Raw genomic sequence first — 18655 nt, forward strand, 5'->3', positions numbered from 1 at the left:
GGGCTGGAGCAGTACGTGTTTCACAGACTAGCTCTGGGGCTCTTGCACCATGCAAGTGGACATGCAGCAGTCCCATGTGCACAGCACGCTGGTATGTGACTCGGCACATGGAGTTTCATGCACTGGAACAGGAGAATGATGAATCTAACCGGACATCTGTTTTTGACTCCCTCAACAGACATTTTACACCCTCAAGAGGTACATTATACCCATGTGGGTTTTCTCTTGGTTACCTAAGCACGCACTTAGAGTCCTTCACCGCATAAACCAGTCTTCCCCATCAGTTGTGAATTTGGCTCTATTGCAGAACAGTAATGATTTGAGCAGCAGAGAATGAGAGAAAGGAGGAAGAGTGAGGAGAGAAAAGGAAGTTACATCTCTGTCTTAATGAACGCAGACTTTTTTAAAGACTAGGGAGAAAAATATTTATTTGATACACAGTAATTTTGCAGTGTAAATGATCATCTCAGATGAACTCATGACCTCTCAATTTCTTCCTTTTTATTTCCCTTTTTTTAAGTACATTTGGAACCTTTTGAGAAGGCTGTGTATAAAAGTATTAAAATTCACAGCTTGGGGGAGAGAACATTGATTTTATCATTTTGTGTAGACCCATACATGAACAGACAGAAGCCAAGTCACTGAAATAGTCTGTAACAAATGGATCTGATCCAGAAAACTCTGTATAATTAGATTAGCCTTTGGCCTGGCAAACACTTCATAAAGTTCCGTTAATACAATGTGAGAGAGCTAGTAAAATAAAGAGGAATTTATCATGGGCTGAAATTGGAAAAAAACCACCAACCCTATTCTTTTTTAATTTCATGGCAGTGAATTCACTGGACAAATAAATTTATTGGTTGGTCGCAATAAGGGTGTTAAACTAGGAATGCTCAACCAACGGTCTCCATATTTATAGAGCAGTATTTTAAAAATCTTTACAGCTCTCAAATAAGACAGATTTCCCTTCCATCATGCACTGAAAAATTGATCTTTAGTGGCAGTTGTTGTTGTTGTTTTTATCTTTACCATCAGTTTGTTCAGTGTTGTTTCAATGATGATCTCTTCTAAATCAGACTAGCAAAACAGATGACATATAACACCAATTTATGGACCAGGTCCAAATGACCGGAAGAAAGTAGAGTCTGAGCTGTGGCATAACACATGGGTGAGAGAGCAGAAGCTTTGGCAGAGAACATCAAGGGCCCACTTCTACTCCTGTTCCTCTAAAGGCAACAGGAATTTTATCAGTGGCTTCAGTGGCAGCCTAATTGCGTCTCTGAAGGCTTTTGAAAAATCCCCCTTGACATCTGATGGCTGTTCCCTGTGGTGTCAGTGGAAAAGGATGCATCTTCTGTCAGTGCAAAAGATGGCTCCACATGGAACTTTGTTAAACTACATATTAATATTATAGCAGTTCTTTTGTCACTGCATGGTTGAAGTGCAGCCTTGTCCATGAAATACAGAATGAGTTTGTTACGAACGCAAATGGCACAGTAGGTTAATGCAATAGTCTATCTCTAGACATCTGGGTTCACACCCTTGCTCAGACCTTGCGTAAAAATGAGTTTGTAGTCCCAGAGGACTCTTTAGCACACCTCATTCACAGTACTACTGCATATTTTGGCAGGTTTCCATCTCTGGCCAGAAGAGGCTTACAACTGGAATAGCAGTAGAGCTTTTCCAGGTGAGAAATGAAGAGTGCTGATAGAGAACTGCAAGAATATTGTTCAGACTGCATCTATAGTGGATGAATAGAAATACCACCAATCCAATGCAGCATTTTTAGGGCTTGTTTGAACACTTCCACAGTGCCATTTGTTCCAGGCAGTTACAGTTCTGCACCTTTATGCCTTCCCTGTGTGCCTGAATGGTACTGTAAAGCAGGTGAGATCCTGCAAGTTCTGGGACTACTTAACACTTACTCTCTCAGCAATTTAAGGAGTAATTTTGAAATTTGAGGCTGTGCTGAACAATGCTTTACTTTTAAAAAAATTCATTCCATAGAATTTTTCAGGAGAGAGTAGTATTTAGCCTGATTAAGTGTTGGATTCATCGATTGTCAGATGCTCAAGGCAAAAAGAGGATCTTTTCTCCTCAAGATACTAGAGTATCTTGCAATGTAATTAATAGCACAGACCTAATAAGTCACAATAGTAAGGCCCAGAGAATTGAGTTGTATATGAATGTATAATGGAATGGAGGGAAGGAGGAGAAGTTCTGCTCTCGAAGACATTGAGCACAGGTGGAGATGCAAGGATATCAAATAGATCTGTGCAAACTCATGAGCATGCCTACGTGTACTTGGCAAAGATTAAGTCAGTGGTCTATACAGTCCAGTCTCCTGCTGGCCTCTATCAAAGGCCATTGCCTGGTGATTTGCAGGACACCTTAAACTAAGTTGCAAACTGTGCAGCAGCATTGGCTGGGGAAAAGGTGAGGAAGTGGACAATGAGGTGACGTGGTGTGATAGGAGGTTTGATTATTTCTAGCATTCCCTTGGGAACATAACTGCAGAACAAATCCCATTAAGGTCACACCATCATCCAGACACTAAAAAAAAAATAATAAAATAATCCAGTTACAGTGTTTACCTTAGTAGCCTTATGTAGTAGTGAGTACTGCATTATCATTCCTAGAGTTACTTTCCCTACTTGAGAATTCAAAGTGCATTTTTTATTTAAGCATTTATCATGGGGTGTTAGAGCTAGAAAAGCCAGCTTCATCTTCCTGTCATTTATAAACCTTTCCCTTACTATAGTCCCCAGTATTTCACAGCTAAGTTCCCAATGTACAGAGGATGACTAGACCTCAACATAATGATGTCCCATTTGGGGGAATTATATTACTGGCCATACTGATGCAGAAGGTGTTTCAAGTGTCTGGCTGTGCGCAGGCTTTCTTCCTTCTCTTCACCAAGGGCATCAGCAGAGTTAAAGTAATTGGCTGTGTTCAGGCCCTGGGGGAGATACTCAGCCCTTGGGGAAGTGGTGATCTCCAGCCAGCCCTTCTTTTTCTCCTCTGAGGAAAAAGGTGGTGGATAAGGTGGAGGACACTCCAAGGCTAAGTCCAGACCCTGATTCCCAGCCCCAGATATGCTCCGCTTTCCAAAGAGTTTGACTGTTGTTCTTAATAGTTTCCTCTGTTGTGGGGGACCCACTTTTTCGGTTAGTCTGACTATAATCTCCCTTTCTTTCTGTTGTTCATTCCTTCTAGTTGAAACCTTTTCCTTCCAGCCTGAAAAGATCCTGTTAATCTTCAAGAGTTGAATTGACTTAAGTTGAGGTCCTATGATTTACCTAATCTGTGTGAAAGATTGTGGATAAAGTCAGTGGGCCAGGACTTAACCTTGTATATTTTGGCTTGTCTGTGCACAAATATTGACAAATATTTTAAAAATATTTTAACTATCTACCCATCATTTTTCTTTAGAGCAGTTCTGCATAGTCCTCCTCTACATTTTTATTCTTATGCAAGAACTATTTGCAAAGGGTATATGATACGGGTTTCTACATGCTTTTCTAAGTCTATCCATGAAAAGCATTCCTGCTTTTCCTTTGCAGATTCTCTGGAAAATGTAGATTTAGGATAGTATGCCATGTATGCCTATAGAAACTTCAAAGTTTTCTGCACAAAAATGCTTTTAGGCTGGATTTTAGGCATATCTTTTTTTTTTTTTTTTAAACTCATCTTGTTTCATATTAATTAATTGTTTTTATCAATGGGGAAATGTAGTGAATGTATGTAGACTTTGCTCTGAGTGTGCACCTCTAGAGAGAATCACCAAGTGTAGATTAGGTCTACAAAATACATGTTACACTACTTGGAAAAGATAATACAATTGTGAGATTAGAACTCTTCATAGATATCAATTTGCTCAGTCTTATTTTCCTCAGTTTTATGGAGTCTAATGTAAAGGTTTTAAACAAGAAAATCCCAGTAGAAAAAAAATTATTAACTCTTTCGTGTGTTTAATACATGCCCAGTTAGTAGGTCTAGTTCTACTAAAGCAACAACTTAATTATCTAATGTCATTTTTTCTATTAGTCATTATATTTCAGGGTAGCCACTCCCTGTCAGGTCATGCTAGTTCCCGTGAGATTGTTTAAAAACTGATGGAATTGATTGAAAGTTGAACTAGCAATTGAGCCAAAAATAGCTGAAAATTTTTCAATCAGTTTTTGTTTCGTGGTTTTTTTCATTTGTTTGTGTTTTTTTTTTTTTCCTCAAAAACCATATTTGGGTTGACAGTACTCCATAGCTATGGAGTATTTTCATTTCAAAATTGCTTTCTGTTTATATAATGCATCATATAAACTACATTTTCAAAGTATTTTTAAAGTCAGTGAGAGGAAAACACTTTGTTTTACCAACACAGACTTTTAAAATTAATCCAAAATAATTTCAGCATTTCTCAGAAAATTTCAGCCTTGTGGATTTTTATTTCTATTCAAAACACAATCATAATTTGAAATATCAAAGTTTCTGTCCTGACAAAATAGAAATTTTGAGTGTTGGATCTTTAAAGATGTAATTGAAAGTTGTCAGGTTAAAATGTATTTCTGATTTCTTGTAACCAAAAGAGCTTCAACTGTATGTGTTGTAACAAGATACACATTTTCCATGTAGCTATGTGTAAGTGAGAGTCCTTGTCTTACCAAGGGAAAAAGAAGGCATTTTGCAAAATATGCTGGCTGATCTCAGTTTGGAATTTTAACTTCAGGGAAATAAATGCCACGTTGCAGAGGTTTGGCAAGACAGGCTTTGAGTTCATCCCTGCTCTTTGGGGGAGAGGGGACTACGTTTTATGGCTTTTGTAGACATTTGCAACAGTGAGTGTCAGTTGCCAGACTGAGTGGCTTGATCGAGTTGCATCTGCATGGTCTCTAGGGGCTGAGCTCTTTAGGATCCAGAATGCCACCTTCACCTGCAGTGTCTAAGATTTCCTATCTGATGAGCTGAGGTTTGCTCCAATCTTCAGAGGTAATTAAAGGTGATTAAAATATATCCAGATAGGGAGTTTTGGGTTCAAGTGTTTTTTTGAGGGTCAAGTTAATGTAACAGTCTACATGTAATCTGCTAGGTATTAGAAATATCTCTCCTGTGTAAGGGCTATAGAAAATAATGGCATCCTGAAACAGCAAATAAACCACCTTTTTCTAATGGAAATCACTGGAGAGCCAAGGTAGCTGATGTATAAAGCAGATTCCATGTAACATATTCAGGCATCGGTGTACCTCATTAATGGTAGAAACATTTCTGCCAGGTGAGCTAGTAGGAGGAATTCTGAGTTACTCTTATCTGGAAGTTATTATAGATTAATGACATTTTCTTCCTCATGCCTTTGTCCATCTGGTCACTTGCAATATTTCAGAATACATTTCAGAGCATGCTGCAGTCTGTGGAGGTTCATGCAGTAAGAGACATAGTAAATTAGACTTACTGTGCATGTCAGTGAGCTATACAGAAAAGATTTGAACCATAGACCAGAACAGTTTGGAAAGAGTTATTATGATCTGTCAAGTCAATAATTCACGTTTTAGAAAAATCCTCGGTATAAATTTACAGTTTGGATTCATTTTGCAACCTATCAGGCCATTAATCAGAGCTTTGTAAGGTGCCCTAATGCAGTTTTATATAATCTGTATTTTTATGTTTTGACATGATGGACTGTAACAGCTTAATTAAAATACTATTAAGACGTTTACTGAATCCCACTGTATCCAAGGACATCCAGAGATAGTCACTCCATTGAAAACGTACCTTGTTCTGTCTTGTTATTACACAGTGAATGGGATATGTCCTGAAGCATCTTGACAGAGACCACATTTCTTGCAACATCTACACAAATAGGTAGAAATTAATGACAGAATGCATTTTGTTTACTTTGGCGAGTTTATATGCAATGTTCACCGTACCAAAACTTGTATTGAATGTTAGCTAATGCGCATTCACATGCAGTCAGGTAAGATGTGCAGCATTTGAGAGAAATACAATAAGAGCAGTGGTAAAGACAAAGCTGTATGTGAACCATGACATATTACCGTTTATTAGGCTTTATGTGATTGAATAATCTGAATCAAAAGCCAGATGTAAATATATCCAAAATTGAGATGGACATTGTCCAAAGTAGATTTCCCAATTTTTTTCTTTGTATAGCAAAAATACTACGTAAAAATTAAAGATATTTGGCTATTAAAGAAGTAAACACAGAGCTGCATGGTTTCCAGCACTCACAGATGAGTGTTGCTGTGAGGACAGTCCTTAAAAAAATGAAAGGCTAATGTACAGATATAGTACTGGACAAGTGATGAAGGCAGCTTTAGAAGTGCAATTAAAAACCCGCATTGTTAATTTTTCATTGTCATAGTTGTCATAGTGCCTGTGACTGTACCTGAGTCTTCTCAGCCAGACAGATTTGTGGTCCATTCTGTCTAAATGTGGTACTGTCAATTCCAGGAACTATTTGGAAGGATTTTATGTACTGAAAGAAGTGAGGAAAAACTAAGTTGATCCAAGTTAGGGCTTTGGCTCCACCAGTGAAAATCTAAATATTATTGTGGTTGGCATGACTCTCATTTGGATCCTGGCCCAACCCCGGCCACACTGGCTTTCTGTGCTTCTCACATTTCATACTGATGCATATGATCAGTCTGTACTCAGGCAGTCCCACTTACTTCGAGACATACCTTTTTCAGGTTTTGTGGTATAAACCCATCCTTCACCAGACAGGCAAGCAGTAGAGCTGTCTCCTTCCCTACCACACAGTGCTGATTTAGGATCACATTTAGATTTGAAGTTTGAATATTTCATCAAGCTTCGTCTATGCTGCACATTAAAAATCACTCTGTAAGTTGTTTGTTGTGGTATCTTCCCCCTTTTATCTTTCTTATATATTTTACCTTGCTTATTTGTTCTGCCTATGCTCTAATCTACTGTGTGAAGATGCATCTTAAAAACCCCTAAAATCTCCCCCCCGCCCCTTTTTTTTCTTCATTAATCTATTTTGTGATGAGTGACAAAATGATACAAGGCATCAAAGATCATTTCTTCCCTGATACTAAGGTACAGTAGTGACAAGCATGGAGGATGGATTATCTTAAAATGAATGATCCCTTTAGTGCTCAAGAGAAGGCTAGTTGCTTCAATCATTTGTGAAACCTGTGCACTAACTGCTGCTTTCGTAGCCATTGTCTGGCATGCAGTGCCAGCCCTGACAAATAGCCATGTTACCGTAGAAATTTTTGTAGTAGGTGGAAAAGGACTGTTTAAAGAGATGGATTTTGAAACAAATTCGTTGGTGTAATAGCTCAGATATCTCCAGTAGTGTCAACAGAGATGCAGCGTCTCTGCAGGAACTGTTACTCGTCAAAGGCACCAAGGCCTTTGCTGAGTGATCTCAGTTTTGAGAACGCTGGATCTCATTATTGACTCATGGTGACATCATTGCAACCAAATTGGAAATCGTAAGATTTTAGAGGAGATTATGCAGCCACCTCTGTCACTCACGTCTGAGAGAAAGGGGATGGAGCCGTAGAATTGTTGCCTGCCCAACCTCACCAAGATCATCCACTTGTTCTTATTCACCATCAGATCAATCTGCATCAGAAAAAAGAGAAATCAAATTGTGAGTGTAGTTCAGGCTAGCTAAAGGTAAACTCTTTTTGAGCAGCTCCTAAGTGATCAAGAGTTTGATCTTTAGAAAGTAAAGATCTTTGGCTGATGCAGTCCCCATCCTGGTGATAGGTGCACCCCATCCTGGTGATAGGTGCAATGGAAAGAGTCTTGCTTGTATACGTAGAGTCCAGAATTAAATTAGTCTTAGTTATTTAAATAGCATGCCTAGAAAACTGATCACACGAGACTTAGGATTGGACAAGGAAGGATCGCTTTGCCACTTACAATGAAGATTTTTAAGCCATGCAGGACTAAAGTGAACTTCATTAAACCTCTGTTTTCATCATCTTGCTCATATTTGTCAATAGCGATTATAGCTCTCAAATACTGCTACTCCATTTACTGCTGGATGCAAATTATCAGCAAAGGAGCTGGAGTTGCCCTGTGCTTCTCTCTTAGATCATTTATTAAGAAAAATAAAAGCTTTCCATAACAGTCAAAAACTGCCTGCTCCTTTGATAGATGCTTCACCTAGACATCAGGAAGAAGTAAAGTTGCTTACCATTGTCTTGGTTTGTAAGGTTTGTCCAATTGCCTTGTTAATCTGAGGTTTTGAAACTCAAATATAATTACCTTTTTGCATTTGTTTTGAGCAGCTCAGCCTGCCTAGAGTTACAATGAGGATTGTTTTAAGGGTGCACCTGGAAAACAAGATAAAATAATCCTATATAACTAGCAGCTTAGGGACTAAGTACTACTATGGCAAAATTTTGCTTTAAAAAGGCTCTGGTAATGACCATTACATTCATACTCAATAAGTCCTTATTTTGTGTTTTGGCCATGGAAAAAGCTAATTGCACTCAAGACAAAAAAAACCCCTACAACATACTTGCAGGACTCAACAAAGTTCATTTTTATAGTTCTCGTGGACAGCAGCTGCAGGCTATCAGCCTGGACCCTTGATAAATGGTTTTGACATTTCCTACAGACACCCCTCACGAAAAAGGCTTTTTATTTATTCTCAAATGTTGAATTCTGCATTATTGATCAGGTGCCATTCATTAAAGGCTGCTACTTGCTAGAAAGAATTACACAATCCCTAAGCTACACACAACATAATGAATTATTCCGTTGACAAACAGCAATGTTAAAGGAATGTTAAGGTTGCATGGTTAAGCACTCAAAAGTCAGGAAATGGCAGTTGAGGTTGAAGACAATGGGAATTTTGCCTGAATTAAGATTGCAGAATTACAGCTGAGGTCATGTACAAAGACTACTAACAAGCACTGGATATTTGTTCTAGGGCAAGTGGTTAGTTACCTGGTCTATTCACAAACACTGCCGTTATATATTACAGCATTTAACAAGGCAGCAAGCAGTGGATGAAATCATTAGTGGTAGGGGTCACCAGGCAGATGGGCACTTTGTTGGCTGTTTCTCATTGCTATAGAGTTGCATTCATCAAGGAAGAGGGTCAGTAGCAATGTTAGGCCGTATACTACAGCCGAGGGTAAAAGAAGTTAGTGGCTCCCTGTGAGGCAAGTTTCATTTGTCAAAGTACTCTTTCCATTTATTTCTCACTTGGGGGCTCCTGTTTAGTTTTGCTTCTGTCTTTTCTGTTTGTCTGCCTCTCTGATTTGGTATCGTTTTGTTTCTGTTATTTAGCTAGTTATGTTCAGTACAAAAAACACAGGAAAGCATTACAGTCCTGGTATCTTGGTTCTGTGATCAGACAGAGCAGGATCAGTGCTAAGCATACTGTACCATCCTCCTTGCCTGCATACCTGGATTTCTTCCCATGGGAACACAGGATGCAGCGGAGATGACCTGCACTGTACCTGAGCCAGATGCATGCCCAATATCGCAGAGTACAACACAGAGATCATTTGCACCAGCAGCGTAGACTTCGATAACATGCCTTTGGATTTTTCCAAGTACGGAAGAGTATCCTTGTACCACCAGAGGCTGTGTTTGCTGATCCCCAGCTTTTAGGAACAAATTTGCTCAGACGCATGACTTCCTTGGATTTACTTTCCTGCAGGGGTAAGGGTCAGGTTGTAGTGCCTTCTAGAGGCTACTGAAAATCCTAACACAATTGCTTTCTGACCAGTAGTAAACATTGAATATTAGGACTGGGGAAGGCATTTAAAAAAAATAACATCTGAGGAAGGACAAGCAACCAGAGCCTCAGCAACGGGTTCTGGAGGAGCTGGGAGAGGCAGCTTCATATGCTGGGGAGAGTGACAGTATCCCACAAATGGCACTATGAACGTGCCCAAGCCCAATAATGTCCCTAATGGGCTGTAGATTTGATTCAGACTACAAGCTGGCTCATCGGAGCCTGTGGCTCTCTCCTGACGGTATAAGTTCCCCCCGGTTTGTGTCTTGGTAGGATGCAGGTGGCACGTGAGCCATGCGAGTATTGGTAAAGCACAGCTTGGGGGGACCAGCGGGACGTCAGTGCAGCCCACTGCGGTGGGAGGCTCACAGGGCAGACTGTTATGTCACTGTTGGAGATGGGATATTATGGAGTTATGTGAACCTCTAGATGCATCTTGTATGGTCTTGTCTTCTATTCTCTTGTCCCAGGCACAATAAATCATTCTAGTTATTTCAGAGGCATGCAGAATCAAGCCCATCATAAAAGTCTGTTCCACGGATTTCTGTTAAAGCTCAACAAATGCATTTTTAGTTAGAAATAATATATAGCATTACAAATGGATCTCATTAATTCTGAGTGACTGGCTGCTTGGGCTCTGTAGTTATTGTGCCTCTCTGTACCGCTGCCAAAGATAGAAGCATGCAGGTAGTATTAAATAGGATACAACATGAAAGAAAAAGTAAATGTAATATCAGGTTTATGCCCTTGTAAACATTACAGCCTGCAGTTATGGGATAAGAAAGGAAAGAAGTGGAGTTCAGATAGTCTGTTTAGGTAAAGGAAGCCTTTTCTGGGATCTTAGATGATTCATTTATTCTTATGCCTTATTTCTGCAGTTGAAAAATGAGCATAATTGTAAATATATGTCTTAATCCTGTCAGAAGCCTTTGCAAAGCCCTGTAGGATCTTCAGGTGAAAGGTTCACTAACAATATAAATTATATTATTGCTTGGATCCAGGTTTTATAATTTCCTTCTTTTTCAAGTTTCCTTTTGTTGGTGGTTGTTCCTAACGAAGGTCAAATTCTCATCTCATATACTTGCAGGTAAATAAAGAATTATTGCTGAATTCAATGACATTACAACATATTAAATTTCTCACTAAAGCATCTAGCTTTAATCCTTGAAGTTTCTGCTGATTGTTTCATGCAACATATAGCACTGGAGGCTGGTTATGCTCCCCTTCCAGAGACTGGATTTCTCCTCTGAAAACCCAAGCACATATTAGATATCTCACCTATATTGCCTATTATGATAATTGTAGCTCCTTCCATTTATATAGACTTTCTTTAGCAATGTCGTCCCTTGCTTTCTTTGGAATTCTTTTCCTCCCCATGAATTCTCAAATCTTTTTCTTAATCAGTACCATGAACCATCCCTTGTATTTACTGGCTGTCATTACCAACTGCCACTCCAAAGCTTTACACATCTTTTTCCACACTTATCTGCATTAAACTGCAATTTGTCACTTCTTCCACCTTGGCTTAAATAATGCAAATCCTACTTATCTGATTGCATTGCCACTCATTATTTATGGTGCTATGCCATACACTGTTATGTGCAGACTGGGGAATCTTCTTTTGTATGCACTCATGGAGATCATCTTTATAAATAATGGAAAAGCTTACAATTGTTATTATACATCTTCTGTGCAATACCTGTATATCCTTTGTTTCTCCAGCACTGAAAAGACATCTCAAAGACACACGTAAAGGAAACTGTCTTTTATCTGCATTCTTTCCATAGAAATTCTTGTTTCCTTAGACAAAAAACCAGAGAGCCTTGTTCATCTGGGAGTTCCTGTTCTCCTGAGAATGCATAATGCGAAGCCCTCGGTGCCATCCTTTCTCTAATTAGGGATGAGATCACCTGCCTGCTTAAACTTACCAAGCCACAGCATGTGCACCTTTTTCACAGCTTTGCAAAATGGGAAACTGTGGCTCTTAGGAGTAATATAGCAGACATAATTATCGATGAGCGTGCTTGAGATATTGCTACTGTTGATATTGCTACTGCTTTCTATCAACACCAGTCCTTGTGGCAGCTGAGGCAGTACAGGCAGGTTTCTAAGAGGAAGCTTTGAATGAGTGAAACAAAGTTCTCTTTGGTCTTTCTGCACTGCAGAGGATATGAGCAAGGCCTATGAGAAAGAGCCAAGTGACTCGCTGCTGCCGGCTCGCTCCCACCCCGGGGGCTGATGGCAAACCTGTGTAGGCTGCAATAATGCCGGCAGCCTTGTCATCAATCACGAGAGCAGAGAAGTTCCATCAGGGAGGCTTGCCTCGGTGGTGCTGCAAATGTGTTTGTTGGGTTTTGTGGATCTGTCTGTAGTATCTGTAGATACCAAGCCAGGCTGGAGTATGAACAGAGCAACATATGGCACATCACATGCTTGGGAAGCCACTACTGCACCACTTGAGTTTCTTGTATTTAACTTAAAGAATGGAAAACATGGTCAAGCTGTGCAATGTTCTGTGGCTGGGACTATTGAGTGGTTTAACCCTGGCAGGCAGCTCAGCCCCACGCAGCAGCTCGCTCACTCCCCTGCAGTGGGGTGGGGGAGAGAATTGGAAGAGTAAAAGTGGAAACTCATGGGCTGAGATAGAGACAGTTTAATAGGTAAAGCAAAAGCCACGCATGCAAGCAAAGCAAAACAAAGAATTCCTTCACCACTTCCCATGGGCAGGCAGGTGTTCAGCCATCTCCAGGAAAGCAGGGCTCCATCACGCCTAACGGTGACTTGGAAAGACAAACACCGTCACTCTGAACGTCCCCCTCTTCCTTCTTCTTCCCCCAGCTTTATATGCTGAGCATGACGTCATGTGGTATGGAATGTCCCTTTGGTAGTTGGGGTCAGCTGTCCCGGCTGTGTCCCCTCCCAACTCCTTGTGCACCCCCAGCCACTCACTGGTGGGGTGGGGTGAGGAGCAGCAAAGGCCTTGGCTCTGTGTAAGCGCTGCTCAACAGTAACAAAAACATCCCCATGTCACTGGTTTCATCACAAATGCAAAACATAGCACCATAGAAACTACTATGAAGAAAATATACTATCCTTGCTAAAACCAGTACAGACTATAAAGTAAATTAAACAGGAGCAGAAAATGTTCCTGGGAACTTGCACTCCATCATTCGGACTCCTGCACTGTTAACAAGGTCCCTGGCATGGCTTCGGGCTGCTAGACTGCTCTCCCAAACAATTCCAGTCACAGTTTTTAAATTAGCATGGGCAAAGGTCCATGTTGGCAGACCATTGGATATTGCCACACCGTAGCAGAGGATGAGAATTACAGGGAAGGATGCTGGCTATTTTGTGCCAGGGAACAGGTTTTGCCTTGTTTAATTTACTAGATAGATTCTTTCTATCTAAAGACACTTTTGAAAAAGTTGTATTAAGTAGAAAGAAGGAAGGGGGGGAACCCTCTACTCTAAAAGGTCACTGAAATGAAGCAAAATATCTGTTTGATTTTGAATGGTAAAGAGAACTGATGCCAAGTCAATGAGGAGATCTTGAAATTCATGGCAGCCACTCAGCACAGAAAAATAAATTCTTACTGGAGTGAGAGAAGTAGAGTAAATTTTTGCAGTAGTGTGTTAGAGGCTTAAGGAAGGCATATGCTGACTATACCAGTAGGCGCATGCCTACATATCTGCAGATACACTGCAGGGAAGACAAGGTTTGCCAGCTGATCCCATGTTGTTCATGCTGGGATTCTTGAAGGCTGTTTTGGTTTGTTCAGTTCTTATGAAAATGCCACTAACAGTGATGTTTAAAGATGTTCTCAAAAAAAAAAAAAAAAAGCTGAAATTTCATCCCCACACATGAGCTGAGTTAGGCTGTTGTTGGCCCCATCATAGATGCAGGTATGCTTCTCTGGATGCACGTGCAGGTATGTGGAGAGTGTCAGAAGCTGGGAAAAATCCTCCTCCTGCGGGAGGCAACGTGCAGACTGCCCCAGCTACACAGGTCTGAAATGCAGGCTTCCCTCAAAGAGATCAGAAGGAGGCAAAAGGAAAACCGGGAACACAGAGTCTGTTTGTCGCATGTGGGGAAGCTTAGGGAAAGATTGTTTCCATGACAGGATGATCCTCACGTCTTTTTTTATTATTTATTGTTTTAAAGAACAGAAGAAAGTTGCAGTGCTCTATGTCAATCTAGTAAATGCTGAAGTAGCAGTGCGACAGCTGAGGGACTGGGCTGATGTACGTGCTGGTTTCAGACAGTGTCGGTGCTCAGCACTGTCTTTCGACCGTACCAAATTACAATGACAAAACTCAAAGCTACTGCTGACATAAACAAGGCAAGAGGTCACTGAGCCATGGCCTGTGACCTGAGCATATTTCACACCAGATTTTACTGAATTTACTAATAAAGTTACATCATCCAGTTGAAAAAAGAGTACAATCCTGGTAAGAATCATAGAATCATTAAGATTGGAAAAGACCTCTAAGATCATCAAGTCCAACTGTCAACCTAACACCAGGGCAAATTCTTCAAATAATATGATTGGTGTTTGGATAAGGTACACTTACACTACTTTCCATTATTGATACAAGCATAAATTAGTTTAACTGCTGTACAGGATGGGGTTGATGAGCTGGTAAAGTTTTAGCAATTACACAAGAAACAAACAGAGGGATAGTTGTAAAAAAGAGGCCTGCGAGCCCTAATGGTATTGCTTTTTCAATTGTTTTCACTGTTTTTCCAAAGCAGCGGTAGCAGTAACAGCCATTTCCACAACCAACATGACTGATCGGGCCTGAGCATTTTCTAATTTGTGCTAAAGTGAAGCACTGAAGCCTACAAGAGTTACCTCTATGAAAATAGAAAGAGAGGAGAATGAGGCCTGTTTACACATGGTTCCTTGACCAGCTTACACTGGCATAATTTACCTGAGTTTTTTGGTTTGGTGTGGGGTTTTTTGTTATGTTTTTTTTCAAATGTGACCAGGAGACTTCCATTCAAACAACATCCGCTCAAACAAATCTGTATTTGTCTCATTCTGGCTCAGTCTGTTTATTCTGACCTCCTAGATTTCATGTTAGCATGATCAATTAATTGTCTCACGATATCTAAGAAAGATCCTTTGAAATGCTTAACAGACTGTTTCTGCATTCTCTGGGCGCTAGAGAAAGGTTTCTAGCTTTACATCGATCATGCAAAAGCATGTATGTGCATAAGCATTTGGGATGTCAGATTTTCTTGTGCTGTAGTATTTTGTGGCTGGCTACAGCAAAAATGCATGCCTGCCACTATTATTTACAACTGTAACAGTGAGAAATTACAAACCCCACTCTTCATTAACCTCCAATAAGGCTGTTCCTGCAGCCAGTGATTGCCATTACATTGATGGAGTGCTAATACAGCTCAATAGCCCCGGCTGGCCCGTCTTGCTGTGACTGCACCGCAGCTCCTGCCTCCCACCACTACCCAGCGCACGTCCAGCAGAAGCTGCTCGGATGATTGATGAGAAAAGCAGCTCATAAAGGCAAGCACAGTGCCCAAAGCAACAGCTGTCTAGCCCTGTCCCCGCAGTAATTAGATACATGAACCCCAAACGAAATCTTACAGGCGAGAGTAGAAGGAAGTGATAATATCCCCAGTGCCAATCTACGATTGCTTGTGTTGCCTCATTCCAGCCTCTGTTTGTAGTTATTTGTGTTTGATACAGCTTTGACACAGTTTACCTCTCCCACCTTCCGTGTTCATTCCACTGCCGGTCCTCCAGACAGACCCCTGCGGACACAGGAGACATGGGAGTGTCACTGGCTGGGGCTGGACTCTTGGTTTCTTTTTTTTTTTTTTCCCCCCCTGTGGCACCAGCTCTACTTTGCAGAGCCTGCTGAACCTTTGTCCTTCTCCGCACAGTAAGAATATAACAAAAGGTCCATGTTAGGGCACAAATTGAGTTTAGCTGGGGAAAAGAATTCCTGCAATTAGCATGTTCCCTCTTCAAGAAATAGTTGATGTGTGTATAGGGATGCACTAGATAAAAAAGGAGAAGGCAAAGGAACATGGTTCAGGCAGCTGAAATTGTAATAGAGCTGATTAAAAGGTCTGTGCTTATTTTTACAGTACAGAAGCATAGCGATATTACAGCAATTCCCCTATATTTTCCCTTCATGCTACTGAATGGTACCTGTGAAGGAACTCTTTAGTGCCAATAATTATGATTTAGAGATAAATTTATGAAAAATATATATATTAATTTTTTTATATATATATAAAATTTATATGCATTTTTAAAAATACTGTATATCATTTAAACACACACACATATATGCATAAAATAAATACATATACAAAAATAAAAAGAAACCCTGTTAAGGAAACCTAAACAGTACAGCTCTGATTCTGCTTTCATTTGTGGCGTTCCACATTGCGAGTAACATGAAATTCAGTGACTGTGTAAAACTCATTCAAGAACAGAACAAATCTTTGTAGGCAGGAACTGAAATCCAGATAAGTAAATGGGGGTCCTGTTGGATTGAATAGTTGTCAAATGCAATCCTGTGACCTCACAGGAGAAAACACATTAAAAAATGCTTCCAGCACGAGCAGAATTAAGAGGTGAAGTTATATCCTAGAAGAGGTACAGTAATTACGCAGAGCAAGTGACTTTTTCTTTTATTCTATCTCTCCACTCTTAAGCTAGGGTAATCTTTTCTGAGTTCAACCAGATTTGTATGAGTGTAAAATTAGATCAAAATTAGGCCCAGGTTATTTGTTTTACCAACAGCGCGTGTCTCAGGAGAGCGCTTTCGTGTTTCCCTGTAGAAACAGTCAGAGGTGCGTCTAAGGCTGGGCGCTGCCAAGACCCGATCACTGGGATTCAAATAAGAATTTCTGGCAGACTGAGTGGTCCCATTAATCACAAGTGGTATCTCTTAAACCCTTCAATTACGAGAGATTAGTGGGAAACTGTAGCATTGGACTAAAGGAGTAATGACACACAGGAAGTGAAGCAGAAAACCTCCTTTCTTCTTTTTAAGGAGAAGTTCAATTTACAGTTTATTTAAATATAAATTGCAAGTATAAAGTATTAGAGTTTTTCACTGTTCAGTTAGTTTCAAATTAACCATACGGTATTTCTGCCTTCCCCAGAGCAGCACTGTGATCTCCAACCTGTCTGTTCCTTAAATTGAACTGAAGTCTTTTAAGTCCATTAAGTTCCTGCGCTATCCCCGTAGCTGGCTGAGTTATGTTTGCCCATCCTCACGCTGCATCCCCCGTGGCATGGATTGCTGGGGCCAGCACGGACTCTGAGCCTCCCCTGCCACCCCTAGCCATAAATCGCACGACCGACTGTGAAACGGCAGAGCAGGAGGCCGTGTTCTCCCATCGTTTCTACTGCTGTAGCTTAGTTGATTTACTCTCGTCATAACTGCTGTTTGGAAATGCTTTGCGCGAATCCTTGGATTTAGGTTACATGCATAATGATGTTTAATAATGGAGTGCCTACCTAATGGCAACAATGGTAATGACTGAATGTAGCTGTATGTCTTGCCGTGAAGTAAGCGGCAACTCAGCCCATTTTACAGGTGGGGTGTGTGAAACACAGAGATTGTATCACTCTAGTTCACAACTGTACTGTGTCTGAGGCACAGCTGTTAGGAGAGGTCCTAACTCCCCAATCTCAGCCTGATTCCCAGACCACAAGCCTGCCTGTCTCCTCAGGAGATATATCTAGCTCAGATGTTTTAAAATCTGGTTTGGTCTGCCTGGGTTATCGTGCCACAAGTTACGTATGCAGTTCTGAATCCCAATATGTGTTTCTCAGGGCTGAAGTTTGCCTGTAACTTTGCTCCTGCTTGTTGGGTTTTCCTTTAGTCAGAGGCTGCTGGCTGTCTTTGTCCTCAGTAGAAATCAGCTCTGCTTAGGCTTGGGTTTAGAAGAATGCCTTTGGCAAAACATTGGAAGTGGCTTTTTCCTGTTAGAGGTTAGGTTTCATAAAAAGCTCAGCTGAGCAGTTGAGAAGACAACCCATTCACACCTAAGCTGTATTCTTCCTCTTTCTCTCAACTAATGGTGTAAAACTGAAATCACAATCATAATTTGTGACCATTTCACCATCTAATGGCAACTTGTTTTCCCAGGTGAAAATATGTGGAGTCAAATTACCACTTTGACTCACAGACATATAGACATCACAAAAATACTGAATAGTCCCAATTAATCTCCGGCCTCATTCTGTTGTCTTCAAAGGAACTGTGTCAAAAATGAATTTGCCTGGATTTTACCTCTCAAAGCAGCTGATTTATTTCCATGTGGGATGAGTTTAGGCCAGCATGAAACGAGATCTACATATAAAAAGCACCGGTCTCAGTGAGACCAACAGAAACTGCAGCCTTGTCTAACTTTTAGGGCTACAACCTCCTCCCGGGGTGCATCTGCCATTCCAACAGCAGATGTGCTCCCACGCTGTGCTGAGGTGACCCTTTGTGGTCATTTGCATGCCATCCGTGGGTGGGTTTGACACAAGTGGCGCACAGTTAAGGAGCATTTAGGTAAAAGTTCTGACTGGGTAGTGTGAAAGTCAGTCTGCTGTAGGACAAAGTGCATGCAGGTGTGAATAGAGGCAAGAGCTGGCAGAGAGGTGATGTTTGCCCTGTAAAGTTCAGGAACTCATGTGTCTGCAGGTGGTGAATTTATGGGGAGAATCAAAGCCAGACCGATTGTCGTCAGTTTTACTTACATCTGAATTGCTTACCAACTAGGGCAAGGATGCAGTATAAGCTCATTAATCCATGAAGATGTATTTTTGTCTTAGGAATAACGTCTTATTATGTAGCCATTTAATGAGTTGTGAGCTAATACATTTTAACAAATCTTTTATCGCTTATTACATTCTGCTCCCTTGATGATAATTTCAAAATCTGA

The 18655-nt window shown here is 40.6% G+C and overlaps 1 protein-coding gene across 1 annotated transcript in view; it reads left to right on the plus strand.

Annotated features, from left to right (window-relative positions):
* Positions 1-18655, plus strand: part of KIF26B (kinesin family member 26B) — a 303764-nt gene that overhangs the window by 215306 nt on the left and 69803 nt on the right. The window lies entirely within an intron of this gene.

This window comes from Grus americana, chromosome 3, assembly GCF_028858705.1.
Source record: "Grus americana isolate bGruAme1 chromosome 3, bGruAme1.mat, whole genome shotgun sequence".
Taxonomy (NCBI): Eukaryota; Metazoa; Chordata; class Aves; order Gruiformes; family Gruidae; genus Grus; species Grus americana.